This window comes from Chiloscyllium plagiosum, unplaced genomic scaffold (genome assembly GCF_037043375.1).
Source record: "Chiloscyllium plagiosum isolate Xiang-an unplaced genomic scaffold, Cpla_swu_hap1 HiC_scaffold_9, whole genome shotgun sequence".
NCBI classification, from domain to species: domain Eukaryota; kingdom Metazoa; phylum Chordata; class Chondrichthyes; order Orectolobiformes; family Hemiscylliidae; genus Chiloscyllium; species Chiloscyllium plagiosum.
In genome coordinates, this window is record NW_028270147.1 from 90,691,793 (window position 1) to 90,713,339 (window position 21,547).

The 21,547-nt window shown below is 41.3% G+C and overlaps 1 protein-coding gene across 11 annotated transcripts in view; it reads right to left on the reverse strand.

Moving 5' to 3' along the window:
* Positions 1 to 21,547, reverse strand: part of rasal2 (RAS protein activator like 2) — a 393,387-nt gene that overhangs the window by 113,909 nt on the left and 257,931 nt on the right. The window lies entirely within an intron of this gene.

The following is a 21,547-nucleotide window of genomic DNA, read 5'->3' on the forward strand; positions in this document are numbered from 1 at the left end:
GGGACGTGTTTGAATAGTGTTGTCAGATCTCTTTATTTAGTTATTTCTGGGATATTCATGAATGGAATGACCATCAATTATTGTATGTTTCTAATTCTCCTCGTGATAGTAGAGGGAAGCTGATTTCATAAACCTGTCGAACCCTTGTTCTAAATGTATTAGTATGGCATTTTCTGGTTGAAGATGTTCCAAGTTTTTGACCCAGTGAGAACAAAGAAACTGTGATATATTTCCCGAAGGAAACCCACGCAGACACAGGGAGAATGTGCAAACTCCACACAGACAGTCGCCCGAGGCTGGAATTGAACCCGGGTCCCTGGCGCTGTGAGGCAGCAGTGCTAACACTGAGCCACCCCAAGAACAAAGACCTTCCCTGAAACACTAGTGATCTTCCAGGAATTCAGATTAGATTCCCTACAGTGTGGAAACAGGCCCTTCAACCCAACACCGTCCACACCGACCCTCCGAAGAGTAACCCATTTCCCTCTGACTAATGCACCTAGCACTATGGGCAACTTAGTATGGCCAATTCACCTGACCCGCACATCTTTGGACTGTTGGAGGAAACCGGAGCACCCGGAGGAAACCCACGCAGACATGGGGAAATCGTGCAAACTCCATACAGACAGTCACCCAAGGCTGAGAATCAAACCTGGGACCCTGGTGCTGTGAGGTAGCAGTGCTATCCACTCAGCCACCTGAGCCATCTAATCTGTAATATGGACATTTTTCAAGATGTCACCATCTATTTTCCTACGTGCCCCATCTTCCATATCCTTCTCCACCGTAAACACTGATGCAAAATACTCGTTTAGTATCTCCCCCATCTCCTGCAGCTCCACACATAGGCTGCCTTGCTGACCTTTGAGGGGCCCTATTCTCTCCCTAGTTACCCTTTTGTCCTTAATGTATTTGTAAAAACCCTTGGAATTCTCCTTAACTCTATTTGCCAAAGCTATCTCATGTCCCCATTTTGCCCTCCTGATTTCCCTCTTAAGTATACTCCTACTGTTTTTATACTCTTCTAAGGATTCACTCGATCTATCCTGTCTATAGCTGAAATATGCTTCCTTCTGTTTCTTAACCAAACCCTCAACTTCTCAAGTCATCCAGCATTCCCTACACCTACCAGCCTTTCCTTTCACGCGAACAGGAATATTCTGTCTCTGCACTCTTGGTGTGGGTAGGATAAACAGACAAAGTCTTTTCCCTGGGGTCGGGTAGTCCAGAACTAGAGGGCATAGGTTTAGGGTGAGAGGGGAAAGATATAAGACAGAACTAAGGGGCAACCTTTTCACACAGAGGGTGGTGCGTGTATGGAATGAACTGCCAGAGGAAGTGGTGGACGCTGGTACAATTGTAACATTTAAAAGGCATCTGGATGGGTATATGAATAGGAAGGGTTTGGAGGGATATGGGTCGATTGCTAGCAAGTGGGACTAGATTAGGTTGGGATAACACAGACAAGTTGGCATGGACAAGTTGGACCGAAGGGTCTGTTTCTGTGCTGTACATCTCTATGACTCTATGAACTGTGTAGAGGTTGGGTGGAGGAAGTGAAAAAAGCAATCACAGAAGAAGAGTTTTAAATTTTAAAAATACTCAGGTCTGACCTTCTCAAAGAGATTTAAGTTGCATGACCAAGTGCCTCCAGCAAACATTTGATATCCTGCAGATGCGCACATTCCTAAGCACATTTACTGTTCAGACAGGCTAATTCTGTCAAACAACTTCATGCCAAGTTAAAGCAGTACTTTAAAAGCCTCTTCACCACAGTGAAAATGATTACTGTAAATTTTAAAGAGGTTCTCCCATTCCCAAAAATCGCTACCAAACCAATATTTTTGACAATTCTGAAACAAATACGGTAAATTGCTGCACACTGCATTTAATTGTTGGCATACTCCTATTGTAAATTTGAAAATAATTATTCAACACAAAGTATTCAGCTTCAGGAGAATTACACCCCCTGACTATCTGAAAGTAAGTTGTTACAGCTATTTTGGTTTTTTTTTGTTCTGGCCTCATGACAAGACCTTATTTTTTACTTTCTGTGAACAAAGCCAATAGTTGACACCGTTGAAAATTCACTGAACGTGAAATGAAATAGACAAGATCCAAAGCAATGCTACAGATCAATATAATCTCAACAACTGAACTGGAAAAAATACAGGCCATCCACTTCATGCTGATAAGCCTCGTACATTTGTGCAAGGCGTGATTTAAGTACCTGTCCTCCAACTCAGCAGCAACAAAGCACCACGCTAGGATATCCATGCTCGGTAATTCTACACCCCCAAACGAGACTTTCAACTGAAAATGAGCAGATTCTTAAATGAAAGGTTCCAGTGTTTCGACTATATGGATGAAGGTCACAAGATCATTTATTCTTCTCCCCTCTCCAGAGCTAAACTCTGTTCTTCAAGCTTGCTCACACAAATATCGATTTTTTTAATCTCCCAGATGCGAATATTACTACGGCTGAGGACCCCTCCTTAGCAACGGGTAGTTTTCATCTGGAGCCTATCAGCGCGATCTTTTAAGGTCGAGCCAGGTGTCCAATTCCTTCCTGACTAAATTTCCCCGACATAAATGGAGATAAAATCTGCACGTCAGGAAAATCTAACTTCCTTTTCAAAAGAAATGAAAAGTTTAAAAACGTCGAAATTCACTCTTTAGGAATTTAAATGTGAGTAAAACCCACAGCACATGGGTGAGAGTGCAAATGCTTTCAATGTTTCCAGAGGCAATGAAGCTTATGTAGACTACAAGTGAATAACACAATGTTTGCGATCCACCTTAACGCTAAGGTAGCTTCAGTAGCAGTATTGAATTACAAGTTAACCATTTACCCATCTACCATCAAATCAAGTCCTGAGGAAGAATTTCAGGACTGACCCAGGTACATAGAAAATAAGTGCAGTTGAACGGCATGAAGGTAAAACAGATTTAAAGCCACTGTTATAGGTCTGAGTTGTGTGATGGCTGGTGGAAATGGAACATGCCTCAAATTTTACAATCAACAGTTTATCCCGTCGATTCATAAACCGGTCCAATCATTGCACTTAGAAGTCGGGGAAAAAGGCATCTGGGCTGAGAGAGAACTTTATAGGCATCCACTGAAAGCAAAAGAAAGAATTAAAGTGCAGCATTTCAAGCACTGCTCCTGACTCGAAGGTTTTTTTTTCTAAGTATGGTTTTGTACACCATACAGTTTGGCGTTGTGTGTGGGGGGGGGGGGGGGGGGGTGATAAGTGGTCTGCTCTTCATAATCCAGTAATTTATTTACACTGAAGTATGTACCATAAATGTCGTGGTAGAAATTCAGAGTTTAAATAATGGAATTAGGAGATCACTTGATTAAAGGTATTTTGAATAATGTGTTGACTCAATAGTAGCTTCCAACAAGGAATTCAAAAATTGCTGATTGGCTGTAAAAGCACCTTGGGATATCCTGAGAACATGGAAGGTGCTGTATAAATGCAAGTCTTTCACTTTTTGGCAGCATAATATTTGTATCACACAAAGATAAATTGTCACAACTTCCAAGAAGAAGTATCAGCTCAAGTTTGATAAAATTGTGGCTTCTTGTGAATCTCATGATTCATCACACAACTGACCAGGGAATCTCTCAACGATTACGTAGTTTTGACCTGGAAGCCCAGAGAAGTTGAAATAACAATGACTTGAGACAATGGTACTTTTGTTGAAATGACTGCATACAACTTGTAGAGAACATATTTAAAAATCACAACACCAGATTATAGTCCAACAGGTTTATTTGGAAGCACTAGCTTTTGGACTGCTGCTCCTTCATCAGGTGGTTGTGGACTACAGTATAAGATTGTAGGACACAGAATTTATAGCACAAGTTTGTAGTGTGATGTAAATGAAATTATATTTTGAAAATGACCTGGATTGTTTGTTAAGTCTCTGATCCTTTAGAATGGGCATGTTGGTTTCAGTTCTTTCATGTGTAAATTCCTGAATTTTCTTTAAGTTATATTCTCAAGGTGAACTTTAACAATAGGTGCCATCTTGGCCCAGATAATGCATTGAAGGTGTGAGGTGCCCCCTGTCAGGCTGTCTGTGCCCCAATGTTCAAACTGATTCTAATCTAAAAAAGGGATTTGCAGAATCTTACATGGATTCTGAGTGGCACGGTGGCTCAGTGGTTAGCACTGCTGCCTCACAGCACCAGGGACCTGGGTTTGATCTAGCCTTGGGTGATGTCAGTGTGGAGTTTGCACATTCTCCACCTTTCTGTGTGGATTTCCTCCAGGTGCTCCGGTTTCCTCCCACAATCCAAAGATGTGCAGGTTACGTGAACTGACCATGCTAAATTGCCCATAGTGTTAGGTGCATTAGCCAGGGGTAAATATAGAGTAGGGGAATGGGTCTGGGTGAGTTACTTTTCAGAGGGTCGGTGTGGACTGGTGGACCCGAAGGGCTTGTTTCCATACTGTAGGGAATCTAATCTAATCACAATTTTTTAGCAAAATAAAACGTAATTCTTCAAGTACAAATTCACCCCATAAATTTGTGGGTGTGAGTGACTGTGACTATAAAGAGGTAGAAGTTTGTGACAGGGTGTGTGTGTGTTAGTCTATGCATGAATGTATGAGAAAGAGCTTGTGTATGAGAGAGGGTCTGCATGAGTGTATGGGTCTGTAGGAGAGTGTGTCTGTCTGTGAGTGTGTGTGTTGTGTAGTGTAGTGGGGTCACCCCTATAGTGCGACATGAACCCAAGGTCCTGGTTGAGGCCATTGAACTTGGCTATCAGCCTCTGCTCAGCCACTTTGCGTTGTTGCCTGTCCCAAAGTCCTACAAAAACTCCTACAGACCCATGCACTCACATAGACCATCTCTCATATGCTCACGCATGGTGGCTCAGTGGTTAGCACTGTTACTTCACAGCACCAGGGACCCAGGTTCGATTCCAGCCTCGGGTGACTGTCTGTGTGGAGTTTGCACGTTGTCCTGGTGTCTTCATGGATTTTCTCCGGGTGCTCCAGTTTCCAATGTGCAGATCAGGTGCATCAGTCAGAGGGAAATGGTCTGGGTGGGTTACTCTTCAGAGGGTCGGTGTGGACTTGTTGGGCCAAATGGCCTGTTTCCGCACTGTTGGGAATCTAATCGTAAGTATTTGCCTCTCATGTTTCTATAGTAATTTTAGTAAGATGTTTAGAAAAACTGTCCAACTTGAGAGAATGCACAGCTTGCATGGTAAACAAATCTCTGTAGAATACTTAGTTTCAAGTATAACTTTAAACATTTTCAAATATTAAAAGCCAAAGTTTTCTACACCTAATTGTTCATCCTGGGTGACCCAGTTCATAAATCCACTCTCCAATGTAGAACTAAGTCACAAAGACCAGGAAACTCTGGGTTCATCCCTAGTTCTGTGCTCAATGTTTTTCTTATTAAGATGATTTATTTTCATGGGATGTGAGCTTCATGGACAAGGCCAGCATTTATTGCCCATTCCTAATTGCTCTTGAATTGAGTGGCTTGCTGGATTCTTGCAGAGGGTAATCAAAAGACAAATGTATTACCATTGGTCTGGAGTCATGAAGGATTCATTCATGTCCTTTTCTTCAAAGGACATGAATGAATCAGACAAACTTTTATGACAATTGAGACAATTACTGGAATGGGCACTTATTTCTAGATTGATTGATTAACTGAATTTCAATTCCATCAGCTGCTATAGTGGGATTCAAACCCAGGTCCCAGAACATTAGCCTGAGCATCTGGATTACAAGTCCAGAGACATTACCCCTATCTCCCTACTTCACCTCAGTTGGGGCACTGGTTTCCAGGATAAGGAGGCTGACAGGTTATGACTTTGTCAATAATCAAATATTCTGGCATCACTCAACATTTTAGTTCCCAAACAAATAACTACCACCTGAGCAAGGTACTAGAACACAACTGGCACTTGTGAAAGCTTGCACCAAGTTGAGTCAATAATAGAGGAACTGACAAAATTGGAGTTAAAAGCACATCAAGGTAAACGTAAAAGAAACTAATCACACTGACATATGTCCAATATTGTATTGTTATACAGATTCTGGCATATTGATTACAAGGCGAATCTAACAATTGAGCAAGATGGATCAGAAGCAATCCAGCTTTTATCCCTATCTTATATTGTTCTCCATTGAAATATCACTGATTGTGCAGCAATTGACATCTACTCTCTCAACTGGTGAAATGGAACATCAAACAGGGAATTGAACTTCTGCTGAATTCATCTGTTTCTCCAAACCCCCCTCCCCCAAAAAAGTCTGAAAACACATAAGTAGGTATCAAGTGAACACAGGATTGGATTCTGTTGTTCTGAGATCGCCAGCCATTAAGCCTCAAACATAAATAGTGGCCTCATATAAGAAGTGCCAAGATGAGCCCAGTGTCTGCTGTCCGCCAACAGGGTCATCACAATCAATAATCCCATATCTGACTACACAAACATATTTGCAAACAGTGCAAATAAACTTGGTGATAAAGGAAAAATAAAGTTAGCAAACAAGAATATTCTCGTACTACCTTAAGAAAACAACAATACAAATTAACTAGAGACTATCAACAAAAGTAATCTGCCCATATATTTGAAACTAAAGGTTTAAATATAATCAGACACCATGCAATGTTCAATATATGGGGCACAGAAATTACACATAAAAAATTATAAATTTAAACTTCTCAATATATGTCTCAGAGAAAGTGTTAATTTTATTATAAATATACTCTTTCGTAACTTTTCTGTCTCTTAATTCCTGCATCTAGTTGAAATGACAACAGTGATCCCACACAGGCTTGACTTGGATGAACAGGCCACAATTTTATTATTTTTATATTACAAGTATTAAGGAAGAGCTTAATGATAGTTGCCAACAAGGCTCAGATCGACTGCTGGAATCGACAGACAAATGACAGTGAAAATTTAATTCAGAGAAATGTCAAATAAAAACCTTTTGGTAAGGCAAACAAAGAAAAATAAAGTTGATTAAAGGGTACAGTCCTGAGTGGATTACATGTGGACAAATCACTGAAGATTTAGAAAAGACATTATAAAAGGAGGCATAGAGTACAAAGCAAGGAACTTAAGACAAAACGTGAAGTTTTAGTAGAGGTTTGGAACAGGTGTTCAAAATAATGAGTGATCTCGACAATAAAAGGTGAAACAGTTGAGAACCAAAGCACACTGACGTAAGGTGATTGACAAAAAAAAAGCATGTGGAAAAATGACATTGCTCAGCAAATGGTTAAGATCTGGAAAGCACTGCTCAAGTCTGTGATGGATGCAGGCTTAATCGTGTCTTTCATGAAAGGAATTGGATAAGCTCATGAAAAGACACAAAAATTGCTAGAAAAGGCAGAGAAATTGGATTAACTGAGTTGATGTTGCGAGCTGGCACAGGCACAATGAGCCAAAGGGCCTCCTTCTATGATGTAGCCATTTCATGATCCTATAAGCAATTTAAATAAACCATCACAAGACCTCTTGTCTCTATCAATCAATTTTAAATTGGACAAATTCAAATGAAATAGAGTGGACTCAAAATTAACCATACAGTATAAGTCCCTGACAAATTCTGCTTCACAAATGGTTCCAAAGAGATAAGCAGCTGTGGCTCAACTCAATTTGTTCTTCCTGTTGGAAAATGTATCATTCTTACTTGCTCTTTCTCTTGCAAGTACCCTGAATGGGGGGGGAGGGGAGGGGTGACTTTGACTTTTGACTTTGTCCTTCATCATTATCCTCCGATGGCAAAGAATATTTATTCACACTCCAGTGCACACAAGATTTCAATTACCAACTCCTGGTTCTTTGTTCCTATTCAAAAGTTATCCTATTCCCAAGGGGAATATTGAATCAGAACTCAAAGTGTCACAAATACAAATGTTGAAAAAAAAGTTAAGCACTGGACAATCTGAAAATAAAGTTTCATTTCACATTTGTCCATGATACTTCTGCTTTAAAAACATGTGGTCTGGATTTTCATGAAACAATCGTGACTTTACAGAGCTCAAGATGTGGGGTAGAAACTGGATAAAAATGTCCTGCCCATTTTTGACCGAGTGTGATTCAGACAGGAGGGAAAAACAAACTCAATAGGGCCCATTTGAACTCTTTGCTGAGTTCAAAGCGTTTGGCCATTGCAAGAGATTTAACGTAGTGTGGGAACTTAACCCTAACTGAGTTGACATAAATGCTTTTTAAGAACACCTAAGGTCTGTTAAATGCTTTGATCAGAAATTATATAAATCCCCAGCTCTTTAAAAATAAAAGTGTGCTGTAATTGTGAATGGGAGTAGAAACAAAACACTGCTTTTATTAACACACTTTTCCATTGGCTGTTTGTTTGATCTTTCCCTCGGGGCTCTATGGATGTGTACATGAAAATACAGCCCACAGAATTGACTGCGCAAGATTCTCAATGTTACCAAACATATTTCATCCAGGCATGTTCAGTTTTTATGAGATTGAGCAACAAATTCAATCTCTCCACTTCACCACATTTTGTATCTCCTTGGATGAGGAGTATGTTTTGCCTGTAGTTCATAAATTATTAGTAGATTTGAATGTTGGGCTCCTTTCACAGCAGTCATTTCTCATTTACTGTTGTCACTCAGTTCCACAATCTCTTAGTCCACCACTCTCATAATGGCTATGTTTGACTCTTTATGGAGTATAATGCCTTCAGCTATCTACTCTATCGTGTCTTCTCTCAAGTTTCACTTTATTTATTTACACTGGCAAGTACTTTGATATATTTTAGTTTGAACTGAAAATATGTAAACAAAACAATTTGTTAAGTTTAACATTAACCCATTGAAATGGCTGACTGAATAAATTAAAGACTTCATACTGCTTGGTTTCTTACCCAAAACTAGTCCTTGTAAATCAGAAAATTGCTGAGCAGCTATCCTTTGGATAGAACTCAGTAATAGTAGGAAATGATCAGGATTGTGCATTAAATCTAACTGTAAAGCAATTAGTTCGTTCTGATTTATTCCTTGTAAATTTACCACAGATTTATACAGCTACATTTCTCATGAGAACAATTGCAAGCCTCTGATCCAAAAGTGTGCCAAACTGCAAGATATTATATACAAGCCTGATTATTACATCTGCTAATAATGTTCTACCCATCAAGGCAAGGAAATGCATAAGGTGTTCCAAGCTTTTTCAACACACATTTGTTCCAACCATTTGAGTTCATGATAGGAAAATTGGAAAAGGAGTAAGCGATTCAACTCAACCCACTGAGCCTGCTCTAACATTCAACACAATGGACGTAAGTTTGTTTGCTGAGCTGGAAAGTTCGTTTCAAATGTTTCATCACCATACTAGATAACATCATCAGTGAGCCTCCAGTGAAGCACTGGTGGTATGGTCTGCTTTTTATTTATGTGTAACTAAAAAGCGGGCCATACCACCAGTGCTTCACTGGAGGCTCACTGATGACATTACTCAGTATGGTGACGAAACGTCTGAAAATGAACCTTCCAGCGCAGCGAGCAAATTTAAATCAAGAACCTCAACTTGAGCTACACATCTTCTCAAAACACACCATTCAACACAATCCTGGCTAATTGAACATTTCAATGACGTTTACCTATACCATCTCCACAGCCCGTTATGCTACTGATAATTAAAAAATTATAATCCTCTATTTCAAATGTACTCAAAGACTGAACTTCTTGGGTACAGAATTTCAAAGATTCATCACTCTCAGGGAAAAATAATGTCATCTCGGTCTTAGTTGTAAACTATGCCCCCTATTTCTCGACTCACAAACCAGGGGAAACATAGAACATAGAAAAATACAGCGCAGTACAGGCACTTTGGCCCTCGATGTTGCGCCGATCCAAGCCCACCTAACCTACACTAGCCCACTATCCTCCATATGCCTATCCAATGCCTGTTTAAATGCCCATAAAGAAGGAGAGTCCACCACTGCTACTGGCAGGGCATTCCATGAACTCATGACTCGCTGAGTAAAGAATCTACCCCTAACATCTGTCCTATACCTACCACCCTTTAATTTAAAGGTATGCCCCCTCGTAATAGCTGACTCCATACGTGGAAAAAAGTTCTCATGGTCAACCCTATCTAAACCCCTAATCATCTTGTACACCTCTATCAAGTCACCCCTAAACCTTCTCCAATAAAAACAGTCCCAAGTGCCTCAGCCTTTCCTCATACGATCTTCCTACCATACCAGGCAACATCCTGGTAAACCTCCTCTGCACCCGTTCCAGTGCCTCCACATCCTTCCTATAGTATGGCGACCAAAATTGAACACAATACTCCAGATGTGGCCGCACCAGAGTCTTATACAACTGCAACATGACCTCAGGGCTCCGGAACTCAATTTCTCTACCAATAAAAGCCAGTACGCCATATGCCTTCTTCACCGCACTATTTACCTGGGTGGCAACTTTCAGAGATCTGTGTACATGGACACCAAGATCCCTCTGCTCATCCACACTACCAAGTATCCGACCATTAGCCCAGTACCCCGTCTTTTTGTTACTCTTACCAAAGTGAATCACCTCACACTTACCTACATTGAACTCCATTTGCCACCTTTCTGCCCAGCTCTGCAACTTATCTATATCCCGCTGTAACCTGACACATCCTTCCTCACTGTCAACAACTCTACCGACTTTCGTATCATCCGCAAACTTGCTCACCCAACCTTCTAGCCCCTCCTCCAGGTCATTTATAAAAATGACAAACAGCAATGGTCCCAAAACAGATCCTTGCGGATCACCGCTAGTAACTGCACTCCAAGATGAACCTTTACCATCAACTACTACGCTCTGTCTTCATCCAGCCAGCCAATTCCTAATCCAAACCTCCAACTCACCCTCAATGCCATACCTCCGTATTTTTTGCAGTAGCCTACCATGGGGAACCTTATCAAACACCTTACTAAAATCCTTTTACACCACATCTACCGCTTTACCCTCGTCTACCTCCTTAGTCACCTTCTCAAAGAATTCAATAAGGTTTGTGAGGCACGATCTGCCCTTCACAAAACCATGCTGACTATCCTTGATCACATTATTCCTGTCCATATGTTCATAAATCCTATCCCTTACAATTCTCTCTAAGACTTTGCCTACAACAGAAGTGTGACTCACCGGCCTATAGTTACTAGGGTTATCCCTACTCCCCTTCTTGAACAAGGGAACCACATTTGCTATCCTCCAGTCTTCTGGCACTATTCCTGTAGACAACGAGGACATAAAAATCAAGGCCAATGGCTCTGCAATCTCCTCCCTTGCTTCCCAGAGAATCCTAGGATAAATGCCATCAGGCACAGGGGACTTATCTATTTTCACCCTTTCCAGAATTTCCAACAGCTCTTCCCTACATACCTCAAAGCCGTCCATTCTAATTAATTGTGACTCAATATTCACATCGGCAACAATGTCCTGTTCCTGAGTGAATACTGACGAAAAGTATTCATTCAGTGTCTCCCCAATCTCTTCAGCCTCCACACGCAACTTCCCACTACTATCCTTGACTGGACCTATTCCTACCCTAGTCATTCTTTTATTCCTGACATACCTATAGAAAGCCTTAGGGTTTTCCCTAATCCTACCAACTAAGGACTTTTCATGTCCCCTCCTTGCTGCTCTTAGCTCTCTCTTCAGATCCTTCCTAGATACCTCATAACTCTCAATCGCCCCAATTGAACCTTCACGCCTCATCTTTACATAGGCCGCCCTCTTCCATTTAACAAGGGATTCCAATTCCTTATTAAACCACGGCTCCCTCACACGACCCTTTCCTCCCTGCCTGACAGGTACATACTTATCAAGGACACTCAATAGTTGCTCCTTGAACAAGCTCCACATATCAATTGTGCCCATGCCTTGAAGCCTACTTTTCCAAGCAATGCATCCTAGGTCGTGCCTCACCGCATCATAATTTCCCTGCCCCCAGCTATAACTCTTGCCCTGCAGTGCACACTTATCCCTCTCCATCACTACAGTAAAAGTCACCGAATTGTGGTCACTGTCCCCAAAGTGCTCACCTACCTCCAATTCTAACACCTGGCCTGGTTCGTTACCCAGAACCAAATCCAGTATGGCCTCACCTCTTGTTGGCCTGTCTACATATTGTGTCAGGAAACCCTCCTGCACACATTGGACAAACAACGACCCATCTAGCGAACTCGAGCTATGGCTTTCCCGGTCAATATCTGGAAAGTTAAAGTCCCCCATAACAACCACCCTATTACTTTCACTCTTGTCCTGAATCATCTTTGCAATCCTTTCTTCTACATCTCTAGGACTATTAGGAGGCCTGTAGAAAACTCCTAACAGGGTGAACTCACCTTTCCTATTCCTAACCTCAGCCCAAACTACCTCAGATGGCGAGTCTTCATCCATCGTCCTTTCCACCGCTGTAATACTATCTTTGACAAGCAATGCCACACCTCCCCCTCTTTTACCCCCACCTCTGACCCTACTAAAACATTTAAACCCTGGAACCTGCAACAGCCAATCCTGTCCCTGTTCTACCCATGTCTCCGTAATAGCCACAACTTAGAAATCCCAGGTACCAACCCACGCTGCAAGTTCACCTACCTTATTTCGTATACTTCTTGCATTGAAGTATACACACTTCAAGCCACTTTCCTGTTTACAGGCACCCTCCTTTGAGATTGATGCCATGTTCCTAACCTCCCTACACTCCAGGTCCTGCACCCTAAAGCTACAGTCTAGGTTCCCATGCCCCTGCAGAGTTAGTTTAAACCCCCCCAAGAGCACTAGCAAACCTCCCCCCAAGGGAAACATCTTATCTGCATCTAACCTGTCTATCTTTTTAAGTATTTTAGAGATTTCAATAAAATTATCTTTCATTCTTCAAATTTTTAAGAGCTTACAGCCCCAGTTTACCAATCTCACTTCAGAATTCAGGCCTGCATCCTGGGAATAAATTTGGTGAGCCTTCATTGCATTCCCTCCAAGGCAAAAATATACTTTCTGAGATAAGGGGAGGGGGGGCCAAAACTGCATACAGCAAACAGGTGGGTCTAATCAAGCTCCAAACCATCTTCAGTGACTTACTGACAAGGACGCCTAAGTATTGTTTGCATGCCTACACCTTCCAACTGTTACCGTTTAAGAAATACCCTGTATGTTTGTTTCTCCTACCAAAGTGGATAACCTCACATTTATCCATTTTACATTCCTCCTGTCAGTTTCCTGCCTGAGCACTAAGCCTGTCTAAATCTTCTTTAAAAAAATTAACATCTTCCTCAGAACACACATTATACCTTAACTTTGTCTCATCTACAAATATGGAAATATTGCACTTGGTCACTATGTTCAAATCATTGATATATATTGTGAAGACATGGGCCCGAAGTGTGCTACTTCACCAATCACAGTCTTCCAACATGAGAATGACCCATTTATTCCTACTCTTTGTTTTTTTATCTGATTTAGTCTTTGCCACCTTTCCGTCTGCGACAGAACTAAGTTCTGAGTGGAAAGGCCCATGGTTGACCTCACTGCCTCCACTGGCAATTTGAGAACCTAAAGTAACCAATCAAGAACGAATCAATTTAGTCTTGAATTCAGGCCCTTATTTTCTGTTCAACAAATGCTCAAAAGGACACTGAACCCCTGCCCCATCACCACTGTGCATTTCAACTGTCTACCCTTGAAAAGACACTTGGCTGATTGCTGAGGAAAACTTCGGCTTGAATCACGACAGCCAAAGAAGTCATGATTCGTTCTCTTTCGTACAGTGCAGTTTGAATATCTGTGTTCAGATGCATTAGAACTAAATGCTGGAATGCACGTGTTTATGTTTAATTGTGCAAACTGATTTCCTAGTCGTTTTTACATTAAAGCAGAGGATATGCTGTTGTAAAATGACAGGTATGTTACAGCAAGTAGGACATAATCTATTTTTGTCAATGTATAGTTGTATGATGCCATCCTGGTTCCATTTCTGGCCATAAAACTAAATACTGTAATTAGGCACATTCTAAGACCTAGACACACAGAACAGAAAGAGGTAATCAGTCCCTTGAGCCTATTCCACACCCATTAAAGATGTGACAACAGTGCACTTTGAAAATCACAATGATTTAGGAAGAGTCAGCTTTATGAAAGAGAGAAAGCAAGAGTTTGTTTAGGATTCTGATTAACTAGGTTTGCCAAGGGTCAACAAGTATTAGATTTGGATTATCAGGAGGCACATGATAAAGATGCTGCACAAGAACTGATCTCGGTAAATCAGAAAATCACTAAGCACAAAATACAAGATTCTGACTCCTCATATTAGGAATAATATACTAGCACAGAATTAGGTTTGGTTGATGGACAAAAAAAACATTGGTGAAAAGCAGAACTTTGTCCTCGAGAAGTATAGGTAGTGAGGTGGAAGACAGGGAAGATATTTTATTTAATGGAGTGGAAGCCCACTTAATCTTTGCCACCTTTCCGTCTGCGACAGAACTAAGTACTGAGTGAAAAGGCCCATGGCTGACTTCACTGCCTCCACTGGCAATTTGAGAACCTTAAGTAACCAATCAAGAATCACCTAAAGGCCTCTTCCAACCAACATGCAATGCTCTCAGAAATAAGACTGTGGACTGCTTCTCCAAGGAAAGGTTCAATCAAAAGTCCTTAGTCCTTTGTATTTAACTTGGGTAGGCTGCAAGCCAGCTTTTGGCCTTGATTTGAACCTACCCCACTCTCCTTTCCCGATACCTTTGGCTTACAATACAATCAAATCTGGTAAACTAATTTCAGTACAAGGTACATCAGTATCTTCAGATTAGTTGATTAACAGAAGATATATTGGGCCTTCCTTAGAAGAAACAGTCTGGGTATCTTATCAGCCCTTCAGCCAAAACCTAACAAGAGAAAATTCTGCCCTTGGTGTTAACAGGCAATTTTCAGTACAGCAAACTGTAAATAGTCGAGAGATAGAAAGATTTGAGCAGTGCCTCAACTTTGAGTTACGTGGAGATATCAAATATCATTCTCCTGAACTCCAGAGAATTGTAAGTGAAGTGGTTTCATCAAAACATATTAAATTCTTATTACTAGCTTGAGAAGGTGGATGCTGAGGTTATTTTCAACAGCAACAGAAATTGCTGGAGAAACTCAGCAGGTCTGGCAACATCTACGGAGTGAAAGCAGAGTTAACGTTTCAGGTCCAGAAACCCGTCTTCAGAATCCGGAGATTGTTTTCCCTGGTTAAAGAGTGTAGGAGTCATAATCTCAGTTTATGCTCGGTTGACAAACACACAAGATTGAAGGAAAAGTACTTTACAGCCAATGAAATACTTCTGAAAATTAATAATTGCTGTAATGGTGGATAAATATTTGTACTCTAAAGAAATCAACGAATATAAATATAGAAGGGCAAAATAAAGTTGATTTTGACTTTCACTGATGATACTGAACAATGGAATATGTATGACAGGTCATATGGCTTACACCTACTGCTGTTTCTCAGATCATGGGTACCCATTTCTTCAGCCTCACCCTGATACAATAGTTTTTTTCATCCACTTGTGCACTTCAAGAGCCATTTTGTACAATTAGCTTAGTTCATACACTACTGACCCTAAAAAAAACATATTTTAACACCTACTCAAATGTCAAATTGGCTCAAATTGACATTTAATTAGGTTACAAATAGCTATATTTTATTAGACAGTATTGTAGCGCTATGAACTGTATTTCTTTTATACCAGTAAACAATATCAAAGTCAGGAGCAATCCCCCACAAACGTATCCGAATGGCCATTCGTAATACCCACAACCCTGTCAAAGCAATGTAGCTGCGATAGGTACATTTGTCGCAGCCAGAAATCTCCACTATGTTTAAATAAGGATTTTAAACAATCACAGAATCATAAAATGATTCCAGTATAGAAAGAGTTGATTGCCATGCCTATGAGATCTCTGTAAGAGCAACCTCCACTTGATTACTTGGAATCTACACAAATAGAAAAACTTAAATTCTGATAATAAAATGTTGTTCATCTTTGTTTATAGCAATTGTTGCACTTACTAATTATTAATTAGTGCTTATCAGTTAAGATGAAAAATTCAGTGTTCATCTATAATGGCAAACTAGACCTGCCATTCAGGATGAAGCAGATCTTATCCTGCCCAAATTTGACAAGGAGCAAGTTTCCTTCAGCGTGATAGTCCTAATGCCCAATTCTTTCCAGCCACATGCTGCCCATGAGGCACATTTTTCAGAGTCAGGAGACTATTTCTGAGGGCTCTGGCCACTGCTGCACCTATTCCAGCAACCTGTTGCTTCCCTCTTACCGTTGGTGTAAAAGGACAAGCAATCCACCTCCTCATCCAAATGCCAGAATGGCCAATAAAATGGGTGCCGGCACATGTGCAGATAGGGCAGGTAATGTCAGTTGGCAACAAGGCTGTTTCCTGCATGCTTTTTGCTCCATCTGGTGGAAGTGTTCACAACAAACATGTTCTGCATAATTATCTAACTAAATATTTTCTGCAAGTTACATTCTGTAACATGTGTCATACAGACAATATATGTAACAATTCAAATATTTAAATCAATAATAGTATTATGAATTGTAAATTATGCAACAAACAACACTTCAAGAACAACATTCTGTATATAATAAAATGAGGTAAACTTCACGAGTGAATGACAGAAAATCTATGTAAGTTAATTTACTTCTAATAAGTTAGAAAAGAATAATTCTGTTGTGGTTCTGTTCGCCGAGCTGGGAATTTGTGTTGCAGATGTTTTGTCCCCTGTCTAGGTGACATCCTCAGTGCTTGGGAGCCTCCTGTGAAGCGCTTCTGTGATCTTTCCTCTGGCATTTGTAGTGGTTTGAATCTGCCGCTTCCGGTTGTCAGTTCCAGCTATCCGTTGCAGTGGCCGGTATATTGGATCCAGGTCGATGTGCTTATTGATTGAATCTGTGGATTAGTGCCAGTCCTCTAGGAATTCCCTGGCTGTTCTCTATTTGGCTTGTCCTATAATAGTAGTGTTGTCCCAGTCGAATTCATGTTGTTTGTCATCGGCATGTGTGGCTACTAAGGATAGCTGGTCATGTCGTTTCGTGGCTAGTTGGTGTTCATGGATGCGGATCGTTAGCTGTCTTCCTGTTTGTCCCATGTAGTGTTTTGTGCAGTCCTTGCATGGGATTTTGTACACGACATTGATTTTGCTCATGCTGAGTATTGGGTCCTTCGTTCTGGTGAGTTGTTGTCTGAGAGTGGCTGTTGGTTTGTGTGCTGTTATGAGTCCTAGTGGTTGCAGTAGTCTGGCTATCAGTTCGGAAATGCTCTTGATGTATGATAGTGTGGCTAGTCCTTTGGGTTGTGGCATGTCCTCGTTCCGTTGTCTTTCCCTTAGGCATCTGTTGATGAAATTGTGTGGGTATCCATTTTTGGCGAATACATTGTATAGGTGTTCTTCATCCTCTTTTTGCAGTTCTGGTGTGCTGCAGTGTGTTGTGGCCCTTTTGAATAGTGTCTTGATGCAACTTTTTGTGTGTTGGGGTGGTTGCTTTCATTGCTACGGAAGCGGCAGATTCAAACCACTACAAATGCCGGAGAAAAGATCACAGAAGCGCTTCACAGGAGGCTCCCAAGCACTGACGATGTCACCTAGACAGGGGATGAAACGTCTGCAACACAAATTCCCAGCTCAGCGAACAGAACCACAACAACAAGCACCCGAGCTACAAATCCTTTCACAAACTTTGAAGAATAATTCTGAAATTCCAGAAAATAAATCATTAACAGTGACCTCATATTTCTCTCCATCACTAAGTGATTTGTGTGACAATATGATGCACTGAAAATTCGATAATGCTGATTTTCAGTTGGTGTGTGTGAGAGTGAGCGAGTGAGTGAGAGAGAGTAAGAGAGAGGGGAGGGTGGTACTGTTCAGCAAAGTTATTACATGGAGCCCAGCACTAATGCCACTGCTGGGCTATGAAATCAGTAAAGGGACCCAACTGTATACAAAACTGGAACAAAGGTATAGTATTGAAAAACAAGTTGTGGTTCTGTTCACCGAGCTGGAAATGTTTGTTGCAAACGTTTCGTCCCCTGTCTGGGTGACATCCTCAGTGCTTGGGAGCCTCCTGTGAAGCGCTTCTGTGGTGTTTCCTCCAGCATTTATAGTGGTCTGTCCCTGCCGCTTCCGGTTGTCAGTTTCAGCTGTCCGCTGTAGTGGCTGGTATATTGGGTCCAGGTCGATGTGTTTGTTGATGGAGTTTGTGGATGAGTGCCATCCTTCTAGGAATTCCCTGGCTGTTCTTTGTTTGGCTTGCCCTATAATGGTAGTGTTGTCCCAGTCGAATTCATGTTGCTTGTCGTCTGCGTGTGTGGCTACTAAGGATAGCTGGTCGTGTCGTTTCGTGGCTAGTTGATGTTCATGGATGTGGATCGTTAGCTGTCTTTCTGTTTGTCCTATATAGTGTTTTGTGCAGTCCTTGCATGGGAATTTGTACACTACATTAGTTTTGCTCATGCTGGGTATCGGGTCCTTCGTTCTGGTGAGTTGTTGTCTGAGGGTGGCTGTTGGTTTGTGTGCTGTTATAAGTCATAGTGGTCGCAGTAGTCTGGCTGTCAGTTCTGAAATGCTCCTGATGTATGGTAGTGTGGCTAGTCCTTTGGGTTGCGGCATGTCCTCGTTCCGTTGTCTTTCTCTTAGGCATCTGTTGATGAAATTGCGCGGGTATCCGTTTTTGGCGAATACCTTGTACAGGTGTTCCTCTTCCTCTTTTTGCAGTTCTGGTGTGCTGCAGTGTATTGTGGCCCTTTGGAATAGTGTCTTGATGCAACTTCGTTTGCGTGTGTTGGGGTGGTTGCTTTCATAGTTCAGGACTTGGTCTGTGTGTGTGGCTTTCCTGTATACCTTTGTGGTGAATTCTCCATTCGATGTTCTCTGTACCATCACGTCTAGGAATGGGAGTTGGTTATCCTTAACTTGGTTATGCATACATAACTAATCAAGGTAAAAATGGCTGAACCTGGAGTGCTCATGTGGATCCTGCTCAAGTGGGCAGTCCCAATGGGAAAATAATCCATCAGTATTTATTGGGTTTTACCTGTTCAGACTTCAAGTCATTTGACTCATGGTTACAATCCAAAAGGAGGCCATTTGGTCTGCTCTGCCTGTACTGACTCTTTATGAGAGCAAACACTTTGTGTCACTTTCCCATCACAGTGAAAATGAAGAATGCATTTAAGGGGATACTAGATAAACATGTGGGAGAAAGGAATGGAGAATCGTTTGAAAGATCTGGCCAAAAAGTCAAATTCCAAGCTCTGTTTCAAAAAACACATAGATCTTCAAGAGCAAATAGAAAACATATCATGTCTTCTGCTTTCACCATAGTTCCAAAGAGGGAATTACATTACTGGCTTGGTCAGAGATAGATTTTGAAAAGCATCTTGGATGAAGAGGGGGTGTGTGGAGCTTTGGGAGGAACTTCTACAGTTTTGTGAACTGGCAGAGGATAATAAAATATTCTTATGCCATATCCACTCATTCTTTTGGAAGCTAATAAAAGCTTCTACTAACTCTAGTCAGCATAGCTTTGTGTGTGGGAAATTGTGTCTCACCGATATTGAGTTTTTTAAAAAGAGGTAACCAAGAAGATAGATGAGGGCAGTGCAGTGGATGTTGTCTACATGGACTTTAGCAAGGCCTTCAATGAATTCTGCATGGTAGACTGGTTAAACGGGGTAAAAACAATGACTACAGATGCTGGAAACCAGATTCTGGATTACAGTGGTGCTGGAAAAGCACAGCAGTTCAGGCAGCATCTGAGGAGCAGGAAAATCGACGTTTCGGGCAAAAGCCCTTCATCAGGAATAGAGGCAGACTGCCTGCAGGGTAGACTGGTTAGCAAAGTTAGATCACATGGGATCCAGGGAGAGCGAGCCAACTGGATACAAAACTGATTTGATGGCAGGAGACAGAGGGTGATGGTACAGAGTTGTTTTTCAGACTGGAGGCCTGTGACTGGTGTGCTGCAAGGATAGGTGCTGGGTCCACGGTTGTTTGTCATTTATACAAATGATTTGGATGAGAATATATGAGGCATGGCCAGTAAATTTGCAGTCAATACCAAAATTGGTGGTATAGTGGACAGTGAAGAACAAAGTGATCTTGATCAACTAGTCAGTGAGCAGAGGAATGGCAGATGGACTTTAATTTAGATAAATGTTGCACTTTGGTAAGACAAACAAGGGCAGGACTTACACACTTAATGATAAGTTCCTGGGAAGTGTTGCCAAATGGAGAGCCCTAAGGGTACAGGTTGCCTCACAGGTAGACAGAATGGCTAAGGTGGTATTTGGCATACTTGCCTTCATCAGTCAGATCATTAAGCATAGGAGTTGGAATGGTCATGTTACAGCTGTACAAGACATTGGTAAGGCCACATTTTGAGAATACTGCATACAATTCTAATCATGCTACTATAGGAAGGATTTTATTAAACTGGATAGAATGCAAAAAGGATTTACAAGGATGTTATTGAGACTGGAGGGTTTGAGTTAAAGGAGAGAGGCTAGATAGGCTTGACAATTTCACCCTGGAGCACAGGAGACTGTGGGGTGACCTTATAGAGATTGATAAAATCATATGGGGCATAGATAAGATGAATAGCCAAGGTCTTTTCCCACGATAAGGGAGTCCAAAACTAGAGGGCACAGGTTTACGGTGAGAGGGGAAGGTTTAAAAGGGACCTGAGGGACAACTTTTTCATACAGAGGGGAGTGTGTATATGGAACGAGCTACTAGAGAAAGTGATAGAGGTGAGTACAATTACAACATTTCAAAGACACTTGGATAGACAAATGGTTAGGAAAAGTTTACATAGATATGGGCCAAGTGGAGGCAAACGGGACTAATTCAATTTAGGAAACCTAGTTGGCATTGCACAAGTTGGACTGAAGTGCCTGTTTCCATGCTGTATGACTCCTCTATGACTCCTTTCGGAAGGCAATACAGGTGTTGTGCCACACACAGTTGCCAGTTTTGCAATGCTTAGCTGAACTCCAACTGAATGCCAAGTGTGTGATTTCTAAGACAGAAATAAAAAATCTATTTAATTCAATGACTTTTAGAACACTGGTTATTAGATGAGGATGCTAGTTATTCAAAGTTCGGTCACCTTCAAAGTAATGGCCAAAACTCAAGCAAGAAATCTTGAAAGATTGGCAGTGTCTTCATTTGAACACTTGCATTTGAAAGGATAGTGTTGTCTCTCAAGGATGACAAAATAATTGTTAACCAACGCTGTCTTGCACCAAATTGTAGCACAACTGTAACATGCCTCAGGAGACAATGGGCACTGAAGTTATATTTTTGTCTTGTACACTATCAGGGCTTCCATTTCACAATGAGTTACTGAATAACTGTCTGATTATAGTTTCACTGACTTGTCAGTTCCACTTTATGCTTTTCCAAGAAACAAAGGTAGAAGACTCGGAAGGTCAGAAGTGAATCCATGTATAGCTACATATCCATTTG